The sequence below is a fragment of the Carassius carassius genome, chromosome 2 (assembly GCF_963082965.1).
Source record: "Carassius carassius chromosome 2, fCarCar2.1, whole genome shotgun sequence".
Lineage (NCBI taxonomy): Eukaryota > Metazoa > Chordata > Actinopteri > Cypriniformes > Cyprinidae > Carassius > Carassius carassius.
In genome coordinates this window covers 19275641-19291364 of record NC_081756.1, presented here as the reverse complement: position 1 = coordinate 19291364, position 15724 = coordinate 19275641, and the positions used below count along the sequence as shown (strand labels likewise).

Here is a 15724-nt window from a genome sequence, read left to right as displayed (position 1 = left end):
TCATTTCTTTCATCTGTGAGCAAAGGAAAAGTGACTTCATCTTAAACGTGTTCATCAAGTTTTTAAAAACAAATATCAAGGATATCACATCATGATACTGATACTGGATAACAGAACGTCTGTATTCGAACAAAGTGAAATAAATCTTGATGTTATTAATTTATTTACTGAGCAAATGTTAAAGTGACAAGAAGGTACTGAGGCAACAGAAGGTACTGAAATCATCAATGACGTGGTTCCCTTCTAGCATGACTGTGATTCTGTGTCTAATTATGACTGACGCCAATGTCTTAACACCTTGCCACCTTTCTATCCTCTCAGTCAAAAGGATGAGAGAATAGTGAATAGGATAAGGACCAGAGGGGCCATAAGGACAACAAAGTCTGATTTGCTCTTCTGTCAGCTGTACAAGTCTGTTAGCAGGTGATGGTCCAGGGAAGAGGTGATGTGATGTGATGTGATGTGATAGAGGAGAGGAGAGGAGAGGAGGACAGGAGAGGAGATGTGATGTGATGTGATGTGAGGAGAGGAGAGGAGATGTGATGAGATGAGAGGAAATGTGATGTGATGTGATGAGGAGATGAGATGAGATGAGATGAGAGGAGAGGAGAGGAGAGGAGAGGAGAGGAGAGGAGAGGAGAGGAGAGGAGAGGAGAGGAGAGGAGAGGAGAGGTGATGTGGTGTGATGTGAGGAGAGAAGGACAGGAGATGTGATGTGATGTGATGTGAGGAGAGGAGAGGAGAGGAGAGGAGAGGAGAGGAGAGGAGAGGAGAGGAGAGGAGAGGAGAGGAGAGGAGAGGAGAGGTGAGGTGAGGTGATGTGATGTGATGTGATGTGATGTGATGAGAGGAGAGGAGATGTGATGAGAGAAGGACAGGAGAGGAGATGTGATGTGAGGAGAGGAGAGGAGATGTGATGAGATGAGAGGAAATGTGATGAGAGGAAAGGAGAGGAGAGGAGAGGAAATGTGAGAAAATGTGATGAGGAGGAGAGGAGATGTGATGAGGAGAGGAGAGGAGAGGAGAGGAAATGTGATGAGAGAAGAGGAGAGGAGAGGAGAGGAGAGGAGAGGAGAGGAGAGGAGAGGAAATGTGAGAAAATGTGATGAGGAGAGGAGAGGAGATGTGATGTGGTGTGATGTGATGTGATGTGATGTGATGTGATGTGATGTGATGTGATGTGATGTGATGAGGAGAGGAGAGGAGAGGAGAGGAGATGTGAGGAGGACAGGAGATGTGATGTGATGTGATGTGAGGAGGACAGGAGATGTGATGTGATGTGATCACATCGAGGAGACGAGACGAGACGAGACGAGTGAAAGATAAAGAGTTAAAGAGTTTAAGTTAAAGACTGTGGTATCAAATGTTCACACATTATAGTTTATTACAGTTTAATATTTCTAAGATGTTATCACATTCAATTATATTACTGTGATGTTCATTTAATTATTATTAATGTTATTATTTTTTTTACATGTATACTAAGCTTTGGCAATACTGTATCATTTAAAGTCATACCAATAAAGCAATTTTAAATCGAACTGAATTTAATTGAATTAAAGAAGAGAAGAGAAAGGAAATGAGACTAGAATAGAAAAGAAAAGAAAGAAGACAGGAAAGATGAGGGGAGAAGAGAGAGGAGATTAGAAAAATAGGAGAGGACAAAAGAGGAGCGAAGAAGACAAGACAAAGAAAGATGAATGAAGGAGAGAAGAGAAGAGAAGAGAAGAGAAGAGAAGAGAAGAGAAGAGAAGAGAAGAGAAGAAAAGAGAAAAGAAAAGAAGAGGAGAGGAGAGAAAACAAGACGAGAAGAGAAGAGTGTATAGGAGAGGAGAAAGCGAGAGATGATTGTGTGGGCTGCCTGCTCCTCTTACATAGCCATCCAATAATATTGGCTAATTGCATGATTTCTTCAGCTTCTCCAGCCTCTCATGATGAGTGGGAGTCAAAGGCCTTATTGGTGGAGTATATAGCTGCTGACAGAATAGCTTGTCCTGATTCTCTCTCTTACCCTCCCTCTCTCATTCCTCTCTCCTACGTTGGTTTCTGTAGCAGCGGTCCCTCTGAGACAGGTTTCCCCGGAATCCACGTAAAGAGGTATCTCTACCCACGCTGCAGAGTCAGGAACATCTCATTTGGAGCTTTCTTCAGTGCTGCCTCATGCACACGCGCACACACCCGCAAAGCCCTCATGACTTCTCTTCTGGTTCTCTTTTATTAAACACTAGCTCTTTTTCTCCCTCTCTCTCTCTCTCTCTCTCTCCTCATCCTACACTCTCTCACGCAGGAAACAGGGGAACCTGCGTAGGCGGCAGCGTCTCTCCCTGTCACTGAAGCCTTAGGCCCCGTTGACAAATGAGACGCTGGGGCCTTCGACTGAGCGTGGGTGAGAGCGGGGATTCTGTATCTGCACTGGAGGATATCTCTCTGACACAAACAAAAACCACAGAGCCCCGTGACCATCACCCACTTGATCGCAACGAGGACTGAGCGGGTCCCAGGAACGTATTAAGACACGTGTCTGGTTCTGCTGACTGTTTAGCTCCTGTACTGTGTCCGACTTTGATTAAAGAGTAAACTCACGAGCATTCTTCAGCTAAATGCTGAGCCATTTGTTACGCTGTGGGGTCACGATCTGCCGCCACTACGGTTACACCATGAACCGACTGCAGGATGGCCTTTGAGTGACCGGCCCCAAAGGTCAAGTCCAGGACAACCTGTTGGAAAACAAACAAAAAAAACAGAACAGAAAGACAAAAGTAAAATGTTTAATCCATGATGAAAACTACTTTCGGCTGAACAAAGCTGCTTAATGTTCAACCAGAAATTGATTTTGCTCTAAGTATGAGGCCAATGTCCATTAAGTTTGTTGCTACTTTTCAAAGAGATCGGAAAACACATTTGCGCATTCTCCCTCTTCTTCTCCTTACAAACATGCACTTTCACACTATAGACACTATCCTGTGTTTTCACTCAAAAGTCAATGCATGAGTCATCGCCCCTTTCCTGTTGAAAAAGCCACAGTGGCAGCTACACCTTGGGTCCATTTCCCAGAGCCATCCACCCACCCACACGTCATACCCTAAACAATACAAATCCATCCTCAATAGCACTGACACGAAATATTTGCTGTTAAAATGTCTACTATCCATTTAAACTTATGATTCATTCACATCTTTAACTAAACTTACAAAATCAATAAACATTGAAGATGAATCTGTTGAGTTCAGAATGTTCAAGGTTTTTCTTTGTTTTCCACCTGAAGTGCCAATCAATTTGAAAAATCAAACCCCATTCATCGCTTCTTTCACTCTAATCACTGTTCTGAAAAGCCTAGCCTAGGCTAAAATAAAATAAAAAATTTAAAAATACTGTAAAATAAAATAAAATAAAATAGGCTTCAGAAGACTTGGAATACAGCAAGTTAATCAAATTTGAACCATTTTTATGGTGATTTTTTTTATCTTGACAGTTCCTGTTCACTGGCTTCATTGCAATGAAAAGAGCAGCTTCTTCAGAAAAATGTTTTGGGAATATATCTTGCAAAATTTAAATCATAGTCAGGTTTCATTACATTGTGTGGATTCCAGCACACCACAAAGACAGAATAATTAGTAGCAGATATGTGTAACAGATATGTGTCATTAGTACTAGCTGGGAAAATACATTGGTGAGAGCAAAAGCAAGGGTTGTGCGACAGAATGTGACAAGGCATGATTTTTAATTTAATCTCACGTTAAGAGCAAGAAATTTGGTTTCTGTTCACCTCATGGGAGAGACGCCTGATAGTGCCTGCGCTTGTATGAGTCACTCCCTTTTTCATCTTCAAGTTTGAATGTTCATGCCCCTACTTTATATTCCACTGATTTTCCGCATAGGTTTGAATCATGTTTTTCATTTTCTTTCTATAGTTTTATAATCTACAAATGAATCCGCTGGAGATCCATAAATTTTTTTGCACCGTACCCTCAAGTGCATGAGGTCAAAGCCCTTAAATAATGAAGCACTATGAAGCTTTCGCTCTGTGTGTCCATAGCAACTAAAAAATCTTCACCCTTCATACTGTTCTGTCACGAAAAGCCACAAATTAATTTATGGTTTGGAAAGAATTAGATACTCTAAGAAGATCAGATTAAAGAAAGGACTGTGTGAGGAAATTGTTGCAACTGTAATTAATAAATCCAGTTTAATGACAGCAACTCGAGCTGATTCAATGTCCAATTTTCCATTATTAAATAAAAGAGGTTCTGATCACTTTATGCAGACATACGATTTTAATAAATAGCTGAAAGAGTGAATGAGACATACTGTTAAAACATTTAATGTTTTAGTGGTGCTTTGCCCAAGGATATAAGAAATGATTTCCTGGCACAAGAGCATCACTGTTTTTCTCTGATTCAATTTCTTCCTGTGTTTTAGAGCTAAATGATTATTCCTCCATTGATGACTCACTTTCAGCCCTCAAATTCAACTGCCCCCTTATGATACTGACAGGAACAACAACAACATATGCGCTGGTGTGGCTCTAGCATACTATAGTAGTACAAAGGACACATTTTATCTCAACCGCAAAAACAAACATTTCAGAAGTATCATGATTGTGTATTAGATAATATGCTCTTTTATTAGGATTACCAAAAGCAGAAAAAAAAAACTAGTTACGAGTTAGTTGAAATTGACCACCTCCTCCCTAAAAACATCAGCACAAAGATGGGGCTTTTTGGGGGCAATGGGCTTAGAGAGAAAGAGACAGAAGCATGCGGATCGATAGTGCTGTTAGTGGAGGGGTGCGTGCGTGCATGAGCAGAACAGGAGGTCATCAACGCTGTCTCCCTCTCCCGTCTGAAAAGCAGGCAGAGCTAAAGGGAACAAGACGACACGATGAGTCACAACAACCAGCTTGAGTACACCTGGTGTGCCATTCAATACTAGTGAGAGGAGGAGGATACACAAAGAGCACAAAAACATGTAGATAAAGAAAAAACATATATTCAAAACAAAACCGAAACACTACATTAGGTTGGCATTTCCTGAAAGGGCCCCTGTTGGAGGAAAAAGGCTTTTGACTGAATTTAGTCCCACTTTAGTATTATTTGACATCTGGTTAGGTCAATAGATAATCATTACAACACTTCATTATGCCTATTTCTGTGATTATCTAGGGAAAACACAGCATTAAAACTACTCTAGTCACAATGAATGACACATGACAATACCATTTTTTAAAGCTTAATTTTGTAATTTATTTAATTGTTAAATATATGTTACTCTATCCCAGGTAATATGTGATTGGGGTTGGGGTTGGACTCTTTTTGCAAAAATGACTCTTTTGCTGTTCTTTTCTGTGAGCACATTTAAAAAAAATGACACCAGCTTTAATTTCAAAATGGAAAAGCTTTGCTATTTGTAATATTCATCTTCATTAAATAAAGTAAACAAATAACTTTTTTACTATTCATAATTTAAAAATAATAATAATAAACTACATGATCACTAGATATTTTGGTGCATTTAGGAGATTATCATATAGTGAATATCATATATGATTTATAGACAGGAAATATGTTTACCATTAAGTATATACTGAATAAAGTATGCTTTATAATATATTTTCTAACATTTCCAGATGTCAAGTCTGATATATGATGACAAAAAGAATAAATACGTAGACATTTATACATGAATAATTTCATAATTAAATTTAAAATAAACTCAAATAAATCAACAAAACTATATAAGATAAGAAAAATAATAATAAACTTATAATAAAACTAGTGTGTGTGTGTGTGTGTGTGTGTGTGTTGACTGCAGTATAAATACACCTGGAAGTGCAAACACATCTGGATGGACCAACTTAGGAGCAGTTAGCACTCCAGTAGAATAGAACACTCCAAGCAACTCTGTGAAAAAAGTACTTTAAAAAAATACAAGGCACAAGGCAGGAGCTTAAAATATGAACATTTGAAGTTACTGAATATCCTTTGTAGAACAGTTACATCAAGAAGTTGAAAAAGTATGGCACAGCTGTATATCTGCAAGAATGTCATGAAAAAAGTGGCTGTGCCAGAAAGTTACTGAAGGAGAGAGGGAAGCCACTAAGAAACCAATGACTACTTACAAGCTTCAATAGCGAAGATGCAACAGCCTTTGCCTGGCATGTGGGAGACTCTGAAGCCAGCTGGAAAAATATTTTATAGACTAATGAGACCAAAACTGAGGTTTTTGCCATCAGACTAAACTCTGCGCTTGGCATAAGAATCATGAGAAACCCGCCATCCCCATGGTGAGACATAATGGTGGGAGCTCCACACTGTGGGGACGTTTCTCTCCAGCAGGCACTGGAAGACTTGTGATGGTTGTGAGTAAAAAAAAAAAAAAAAGCAGCAATATCAAGGGGAAATCCTGGAGGAAAACCTGATAGAGTCTGCAAGACACCTGCGACTTGAGAGATGATATGTTTTCCATAAAGTGAATGACCTTAAGTGTAGAGCCAAAGCTTTATAGGATTAAAACAACAATGCTAATGCATTAGAGTGGCTAAGCCAGAATCCACAAACCAACTGAGAATTCACTGGTGGACAAGGGATGAAAACTGACAGAGCTCAAGCAATTCTGCAAAAGAAGAATGGCCTGATTTGCAAAGATGTTCCATGACTCAACGCTGTAACTGCTACCACCTATGAAAAACTAAAAGGAGATGAACACTACTTTGTATAAATTTGGACCAATTAGATGTCACTTTGACATGACAAGAATTTCTGTTGCTGAAAAAGACAAAATCAATAAACTGTTATAGGCACTACAATCCGAAAGTCAAAATAGGAACTGTCCTGAAGAATTGACCCTCATCACAGCTTTGGAGATTGTAGGGTTTTTCAAGGCATTGAGCCATTAAGTCATCTCTGCTCTTTGGCTTGGTTACAGTGCTGGAGTCGTGAGCGGATCGGACAAGGATGCAGTGTGCAACAATTGTGGGTTAAGTGCATTCCTCCAGGGCATAACAACAGAATCACAGGGGCATCAGAAGCAGCTGATCCTCTGCACCCCTAAACAGCAGTTAAATTGAAAGGGAAGAGTAGCGCTCATCTCAGTGACGGACAGTCAAACGGGGCGCATAAAGGTGGGTTGCACCAGGTAGGTAATCTAAGCATTGTTGATTCTCATTTACTTTATAACCTAATGAAACTGTTTCAATATGTGGATAAGCAGATTCAAGAGCTACAGCAGAGGGCTTGACTTTCACTAAATAATTTACATTTAATTTACATTTTTATTATGTTATATTATATTATATTATAAATAGCATAGATATGTATTGGTCATATCGCCAACAAGTGAACTAGGTGGGCAGTTGTGACCCAATGGTTAGAAAGTCTGACTTTTAACTCAAAGATTGCAGGTTTAAGTTTTGGTACTGGCAGGGATTGTAGGTGGGGGGGGGGGGGGTGAATAACCAGCACTCTCTTCTAAAAAGTAAAAAAAAAAAAAAAACTCTATATTCTACCCTCAATACCATGACTGAGGTGAGACACTTGAGCAAGGCACCAAACCCCCAACTGCTCCCCAGGCACCGCAGCAAAGAAAACACAAAACAAAACAAAAACAAATGGCTGGCCGCTGCTCTGGAATGCACACATTCCAAATATGTGTGACACCATATTTGGGTACACGTCACGTCACTTAAATATTACTACTACTACTACTACTACTACTACCAATAAATATTAATAAAAAATAATATTTATATTATGTTAATCCCTTTTGCCAACCATTATTATTATTATTATTATTACTATTATTATACTATTCGTAATTACAGTAATATAATTATTAAAATATTATATGAAAAATGTATATGAAATATGAGTATCATAGATGTGTTTGGTGATCTCTGAAAAGTAAAAATTGTTTTTTTTTTTTTTTTTTTTTTTTTTACACAGTTTTCTGAAACATTATAGAAGCCATCTGTCATGGCTGATACCCAGCTTCACCCAATATAAGTAAATTCTTTTTAAATTCATGAATTTTTTTTTCATTTGATTTACTGCATACTGATTATACTGATCAGTCCTGTACATAAAATGTTAAGATATTTAGCAATAGTGCATGAAAATTAAAGCTGCCAATGTCTTTACCTTCTCAAAGCAAAGATTAAATAAATGGGGTGTAAATGATGTGTTTAAAAGTGTTTTCATCTTATTGTAGTCAAGAGGCCCTACCTTTCCTCAAGCTTCATTAGGCATCTAAAGATTTAAATGGATAACCAATGGGACGAAATGGGACAGCAGGCTGAGGGGACTGATGATTTTTTTCCGTGGTGTCACTGTGCAGGGTTAATTACCCACAAGCGACACCTAGTCAGCTCACCTGTGGATTTGTGTAAATCACTGAGAGGTTCCTCAGCTACTTGGCATGAGTAGGCGGCATGTCTTTGTGCTCCGTGCATCTGTACTCCTACTCCCATGTGAGTACATGACACTAAGACACACACTGAATCTTCCCACGTGTTATGAAGCCCTCTCCCAGCAAACTTAACTTTGGCTTTTGTCACAAAACTTCATTAACACCTCACATTAGAATGTAACACTGCACGCTTTGTGTCCACAATTAACATTTTAAAAGGAAGCCCTCACAATGTTTCTTACCATGCTTTTGAGGCGTCTCTAATTTTAATGTAGGCGCCATAAAGGTATTCTCCTTCTCAAGAGTCTGCAACAACACGCTAAAGCAAAGCAAAGCAGTTCTGTGCCATTAAGATCAATCAGACCTCCTGCTAAACTTTATAACCTTGATGGCTTTGAAGGAGTTGTCTATTCTTCTTTATCCATAGTGACGCAAGATGCAACATCCCAGCATCAGATGCAACAACCTCGGACTACCTCTACCATGACGAAAGCACTGAGCAAGCCCAAAATAGCGTGCCAGCCCCATGGGACAACCACTGTGTATTGGCTCAGAGCATCTCTATGTTTTTTTTTTTTTTTTATCTAGTTTTCTCTGAAGCTCTCTTTTCTCCTGGTCACTGGTTTTGTTTCCGTGTAGGGCCAACAGGTGAATGGGATTGATGGAAGAATCTGTTTTTAGCTGAATAAAATAAAACAGACTAAATAATTTATGTCTCCTGCAGCATAGTCAGACAGCAATCTTCTTATATGGGGCGCTGCCCCTTTAAGAAACCAGCCTTCTCCACTGCCGGATATGGACGTAACAACTCCCTGAAGGATTTGGTTATAATGGGCTTGGCATTTGCAACGGTGATTGACACTGAAGATGAAGTGAGTCATCTGCATTGATATTTCATATAGAGTGGTGTTGAAGGCCGGGTTCCCTGGTCTTGCTGGACGAAGCAGCTCTGGGAAGAGAATATAGGTGATACATATGGGCACAACATGAGATATTGTAACGGAACGGCTCAGTGGTCTTTCACAAGAAGAAGAAATCCATATCACCTATTTTATTGACACGTCACAGGTCAGGGACAGAGAAAAGGGCCATACTGGAAGGGGAAAGATATAAAAAAATGCACAAGTTTTGCAAAGTTGTTTTATATGCTAAACAAGCTTAGAGATTAGACAAGGCCTTCCAGGTTGCATTTTTTGCCTTTGCCAGCAGAGGGGACTGGAGAGCAAGGAGTTACTCTGAATTTTAAAGTACGCTCAGGAGGGTCACCGCCGCCAGACAAAGACTTTCCAGTAAAGCACACTCTGTCATGGTCTGTAAAACTACAGTTTGTATAAAAAAGGCAAAGCACCCATCAACAAGACAAAGCTGTGGCAAAGAACAGATGACCCACACGTATTTGCAAACAATTGCAGTCGAGTACCTTTTCCTGATTTGGCATACAGCACTGACAAGCATGGAGTAGGACCAGAGACAGATAGATGAGTCAATAGACCTGTCTCTCAATTGCTCACTACACTAAGTGAAGAAGGCCAGCAACTTGAGAGATGGTACAAATTCTACCCTTGTCTCCCATGTCCAGTTCAGTTACAGCAGGGGATCTAAAATGTCAACCAGGGGAAGTTTTGGAAATATCTCCTTACACCAACAGACGCACCATCAAGAAGAGAGACAAACTAGAACAGGATCAATTTTCCTCATCATGTGATTGCCATGGCACAAGGGAGATTGGATGGGGGCGTGGAAACGTGTGGCTTGTTACTTTTTTTCCATTCTGTGTTCGAACTTGACACGAGATTCGGTTTACTTGTAGGTGTGCTCATGGAGAGCATGTATCTGTCAGACACCCCATTCACAAGCCTGTGGTACAATATTTAGACGGACAACAAACAAAAAAATAAATAAATAACAAAAATGGTGTCACTTACTCTTAATAGGTTGTCTTTATGGTGTCTCTGAACATGAACTGAGTATCAAAATTACAGCTGCAAAACAAATGCCTTTTTTGTCTGTAACAAGTCATTCTCGCTGCAGAATTTCATCAGCATAATCTCACACTTCAACCAGAGATTAGTTCATTGATTGGACTTAAAAAATAAAAAAGTAAAACAGCATGCATCCGGGCCTCTGAGAGGCTGTCAAACTCTGCTGGGAAAAGGGAGTTTCCTCTATAATTACCCCCCTTGTCACTAATTTGCATAACTAGCTGGATGATTGACGCCCGCTGACAAAATCCTGCAATGTAATGACTATATTTGTTCACCTCATTGTTGTACAGCTGTGAGTCTAGCATAGAAAATGTGGCTGTGATCACAGAGTGGGTTGTTACAAATAAAATATAACTGTTTGAAGCACAAATATGCACACTGAATTGCTATTTATGCAGCTAAGTATTACTTGACATAAATTTGCATAGTTTTTTTTTTTTTTGGGGGGTGGGGGGTTGGGGGGTATTGGTTTCAAATTGATGAATTCAATAAGGACGGACCAATTACAATTCTGGCCAATATGGGCAAGTCAATAATTATTTGGATGTTACAGCAGATAACGGATAAATGGCCAATATTAAATTCTGTTCAGTCTGTTTTGTTTTATGACAAATTATATGACAAATTTGTTTTACTATAGATCCAAATTAAAGGGGCTCTATGTAATTTTTTGACTGTATTAAAGTCATTAAAGTTTTAACATTTGTTTTGCGTGCCCACAGCCAATTTACCCAATTTTCAACACCCTGGGTTGCCAGTTGGTAAATACAGCTTACTGCAGCCATGGAAGCCAGCAAATGAACTGGGTCTGAAATCACTTATTCTAACCACCCAAAAAAGCCTCAGCACCCATCTAAAAGGCTTTCTGACCAGAGCCATATTAATATGCAGATAAATCAACTTATTTACAGAACTTACATTATAAGGATCGTCTCCTCGTCTTGTAGAGAAAATAGGTTTACCCTTTGTAATTCTTCTAGTTATCTAACTATAGCCAAAGTCCCTTTAAATCATTTTACTCTGCAGCCATCTTTGAAATGCCTCTCGGGCAGCTATTTCAATCATGCAAGAACATGAAGTTCACTAAGTTTATGATTAAATTTATTATTTGAAGTCACCAATGAAAACTGACAACAGCGGTCTCGTGCATGTTGTTTCTTATGCGTCAGAAAAGCTTATTTTTCAAGCTAGACAAGCCAGTGCGCATGTGGAGTCCTAAGCGCACATTTCAGAAAGCTGACAGTTTCCATAGCAACCAGAGCATCTGACGGCAGCTGCAGTAATGCAATGACTTCACCAATTAGCGATTGGCTCTGTCACGTGCGGTGATACAGGAAACGAGGAGAGATCCAAGTGCAGGTATGTGACTTTATTAAAGTCACAAAGAAACAAAACAGAGACCAGGAGGGAGGTGGACAGATGGAGGCTCAGGGGGAGGGACGGAGGGACGGAGGGCCAGAAAAGAAAAACATGGGGAACAGGCACCAGAATGTACCCCCTTGTGGTCAACGCCAGAGTCCTCCAGGGCGGAGCGGAAGACCACCACAACTGGGTAGTCAGGGCAAGCGCCCCCCAGGGCGGAGCAGAAGACCACCATGTCCGCGTGGTCAGAGCGGAAGCCCCCCAGGGCGGAGCAGAGGACCACCACCGCCTCGTGGTCGACGCCCGAGTCCCCCAGGGCGGAGCAGAAGACCACCATGTCCGCGTGGTCAGAGCGGAAGCCCCCCAGGGCGGAGCAGAGGACCACCACGTCCTCGTGGTCGATGCCAGAGTCCCCCAGGGCGGAGCAGATGACCACCACGCCCCTGTGGTCGATGCCGGAGTCCAACAGGGCGGAGCAGAGGGCCACCCAGTGACTTGACCTGACTCAGAAAGCTCCACGATGACTAGCCTTGTCTCTGGAAAGTCCATGGTACCTAGCCCTGGCTCTGGAAGGTCATCAGTGACTGGCCCTGACTCTGGAAGGTCATCGGTGACTGGCCCTGACTCTGGAGGGTCATCGGTGACTAGCCCTGACTCTGGAGGGTCATCGGTGACTAGCCCTGACTCTGGAGGGTCATCGGTGACTAGCCCTGACTCTGGAGGGTCATCGGTGACTAGCCCTGACTCTGGAGGGTCATCGGTGACTAGCCCTGACTCTGGAGGGTCCACAAGCACCTGACTAGCCTCTGGAAGGTCAACCGGAACCTCACTCAACTCTGAAAATTCAACAGTCCCCTGACTCGACTCTGGAGGGTCAACTGGAACCTGACTTGATTCAAGAGGAACAACTGGAACATGACTCGACTCTGGATGATCAACAGGAGCTAGCCCTAACTCTAGAGGGTCAACGGTAACTAACCCTGACTCTGGAGGGTCCACAAACATCTGACTCGACTCTGGAGGGTCAACTGGAACCTGACTCGACTCTGGACTGCCTGTGGAGATATGAGACGTCTCGGCTTCGGGCACCGCCTCTGGAAGGGATCGGTGACTGACTTGGGCATTGGCGCTGGGTTAGCGGCCATCTTGGCGGAAGAGACAGGAGTGGCTTGGGCATCCCACGGAAGCCTATGCTGCAAGAAGTACATGAATTCCCAGAATTCCAGTGTCTCTAAATGCCCCATCTCCTCCTGAGAAACTGGATCATCCAGCCCGCTGTTGAAATAATCCTTCAGGGCCGCATCGTTGTATCCCAAACCCTCGGCCAGGGACCAGAAAACCTGTGCCAGGGCACCCACCTCATTGCCCTCTTGGCGGAGGGCGGTCAGCCGGAGATACTTAGCTCTCTGCTCCACCATTTTGGCTGGGGAACAGGAAAAAGACATACCGCTGGATCTCAGTGTGACGGAGTCCTTCTGTCACGTGTGGTGATACAGGAAACGAGGAGAGATCCAAGTGCAGGTATGTGACTTTATTAAAGGGCAAATCCAAAGGGTAAACAGTCCAGGCAGGGTCAAAACCAGAGAATCCAAACATAAACCAGAACAGACAAGAACACACAGCAAGGGCAAGACTACGGATTAAAATGAACATTAAACAAGGACTCCGTGACACAGACTCAGACAGACCGGGTATAAATACACAAAAGGATAATGGGGAAACAGGAGACAGGTGGTGAACAATCAATTAACTCAAACAAGGAGGAAGGTGACCAAATAAGGGAACAGGAAGTGGTAAGGTGACAGACACCGTGGAAAAGGAGGACACCTAATGGAAACCCAGGGAACACAACCCAGACACTGTGACAGGCTCTTTTATTCAGAAGGCAGGACTATGCCACAATATTGCGCATTGCACTTTCTTACATTCATAAGTAATAGGAGTGGACTGTCGGAAGTCTCACTCATTCAGAGGAAATCTGTTACTTCCACGCTGAAAATTAATGTGGACCATCTGATGTCAACACTGTAAAAAATGACTGTGATTTTAACGGTAAAAAACTGTGAAAATGCTACAGTACAAACCTGTTTACTGGTTAACGGTAATTTCCTGTAAACTTTACAGGGAAAAACCGTAAACTTACGTTCCCAGAATTCTCTGCGTTGCATTTCAAATTTTGTTTGCATTTGATGTTTTTTCTTTGAAATAACTATGTTTCTCCTTAATTTTTTCTCATCTGTTATGTTTATTAGGTTTGTATGTTACATAAAATGTTGTTAAATTAATGTTTATTGCATATTTCAGTTTAATGAGTCTCACCATGATGGTGTTTAGTGCTTGTGTGAATGACACCATGCAACTTCTATATATCTTATTATTTAAAAGCTGCTTGTGATGGGCTTTGTTTCACCACGTGACTCTCTCATCACCACCTGCTTTTGGTGGTTACCAGTGTAATACGAAGGTACAAAATAGATTTCAGTGCTTCAATAAGTTCGAATATAAATATTATATCAATTAAATTATGGTATTAAACTGTAAATATAAAGTAAAACCGTTAAACCTACAACAGTGTAACTATTTTTTACGGTATAAAACTGTTAAACCAAAAAATTGTTTTTTCCTAAAGTTAATACTTTTTATTTTACAGTAAATCATTGACTCAAGCACCAGATTTAACCGTAGAAACAACAATGACAATGGCTGCCAACCGTAAAAGAAAAAAATGTTTTACCCGTAACTTTACGTTTGGAATTCTGGCAACCCCAGCTGCCAGCGTTTTACCGTAGAATCTACGTTTTTTTTTTTACAGTGAACAATTACTTTGGTCATATTTATGTTGGTGTATGCTACCAGAAAGCATGTCAAAACATAGTCCGAGATGGCTTCCAGTAACACACTTGGCAAGCTGGAAGGAATTTGAGTGATAGACATAGACCAGGTGAGTTCTTACAATCTCAACCATGTTCCTGAGAAACAAAAGATTGACCCAGAAACACTTAATGCAGGAGAGGGCCACTGGACACCTGCCAAATACTACACCACAAGGACTCGGGGCCAAAGAGAAAAAGAGAAAGGGGGTAGGCAACCAATGAAGTGCCGGCCAAAGCACAGGAAAAGCATCTGGCAATTACTCTGTCAAGAGGAATTGTGTAGTTGATTTTACCCATTGAAGTAGACCGCCAAGATGCATGTGTTCTCTTGCTCTACATCGTTTGTTTGTATAGCATCCGAGAAGAACCAACCTGACATGCTTCCACGAGTCTACGAACGGATAGGAGGAGAAGGACAGGGATAACAGTGGAAAAGCAGTTTTTCATCCTCCTCAAAGATGTAGCCCCTGTCTCCTTAACCACATGTTGTGCACTGGATTAAGTCCGAACTCACTCAGAACACTTTGTGCCAAGGTTGATTTTAACTGCCTCTGTTATTTGTAGAGCAGATTTGTCTATTGTTAGTCTGAATAAATAGCAAAGAGCGACAAAAATCACACAACATTCCTCTGCTATTGAAGTCCTCAAAGGAAAGCCTGATTCAGTGAAGAGTACAACAGAGGCCTTGGAGTCAAAACAACATTTTCACATGCCACCAAAAAGCCTCAGCAGCGAGGCAGATGTTTGCAGAGTCTCACCACCACCTTGAATGATGGCTGCAGATATTCATGTTGACGTTGTCTTGACTGAGTGTGTGTGGGCAGTTTAAGGTGACTATATCTACCTTGCAGAGGGACGAGCGAGGAAAAGCCTAAGGCTAACACCAAAAAAGAAACTAACCCGAGCTGTTAAAGTTGTTCAGAGATCTGTTGCCTGTCCCATGGACCACCCCCAGGTGAATCTGCAGTAATGTATGTTGCTGTCACTGGATGTTTTAGTATGGATGTTTCTGTACTGTATGGCTGTGTAGTGTGCTCATTTGCTCCCGAGCACACTGTCAATGTCCTATCACACAGAGCTCGACAGCCTCCGGGCCCCCAT

At 41.4% G+C, this 15724-nt stretch overlaps 1 pseudogene; it reads right to left on the bottom strand.

Annotated features, from left to right (window-relative positions):
* Positions 1-15724, bottom strand: part of LOC132097366 (12S rRNA N4-methylcytidine methyltransferase-like) — a 96910-nt pseudogene that overhangs the window by 42321 nt on the left and 38865 nt on the right.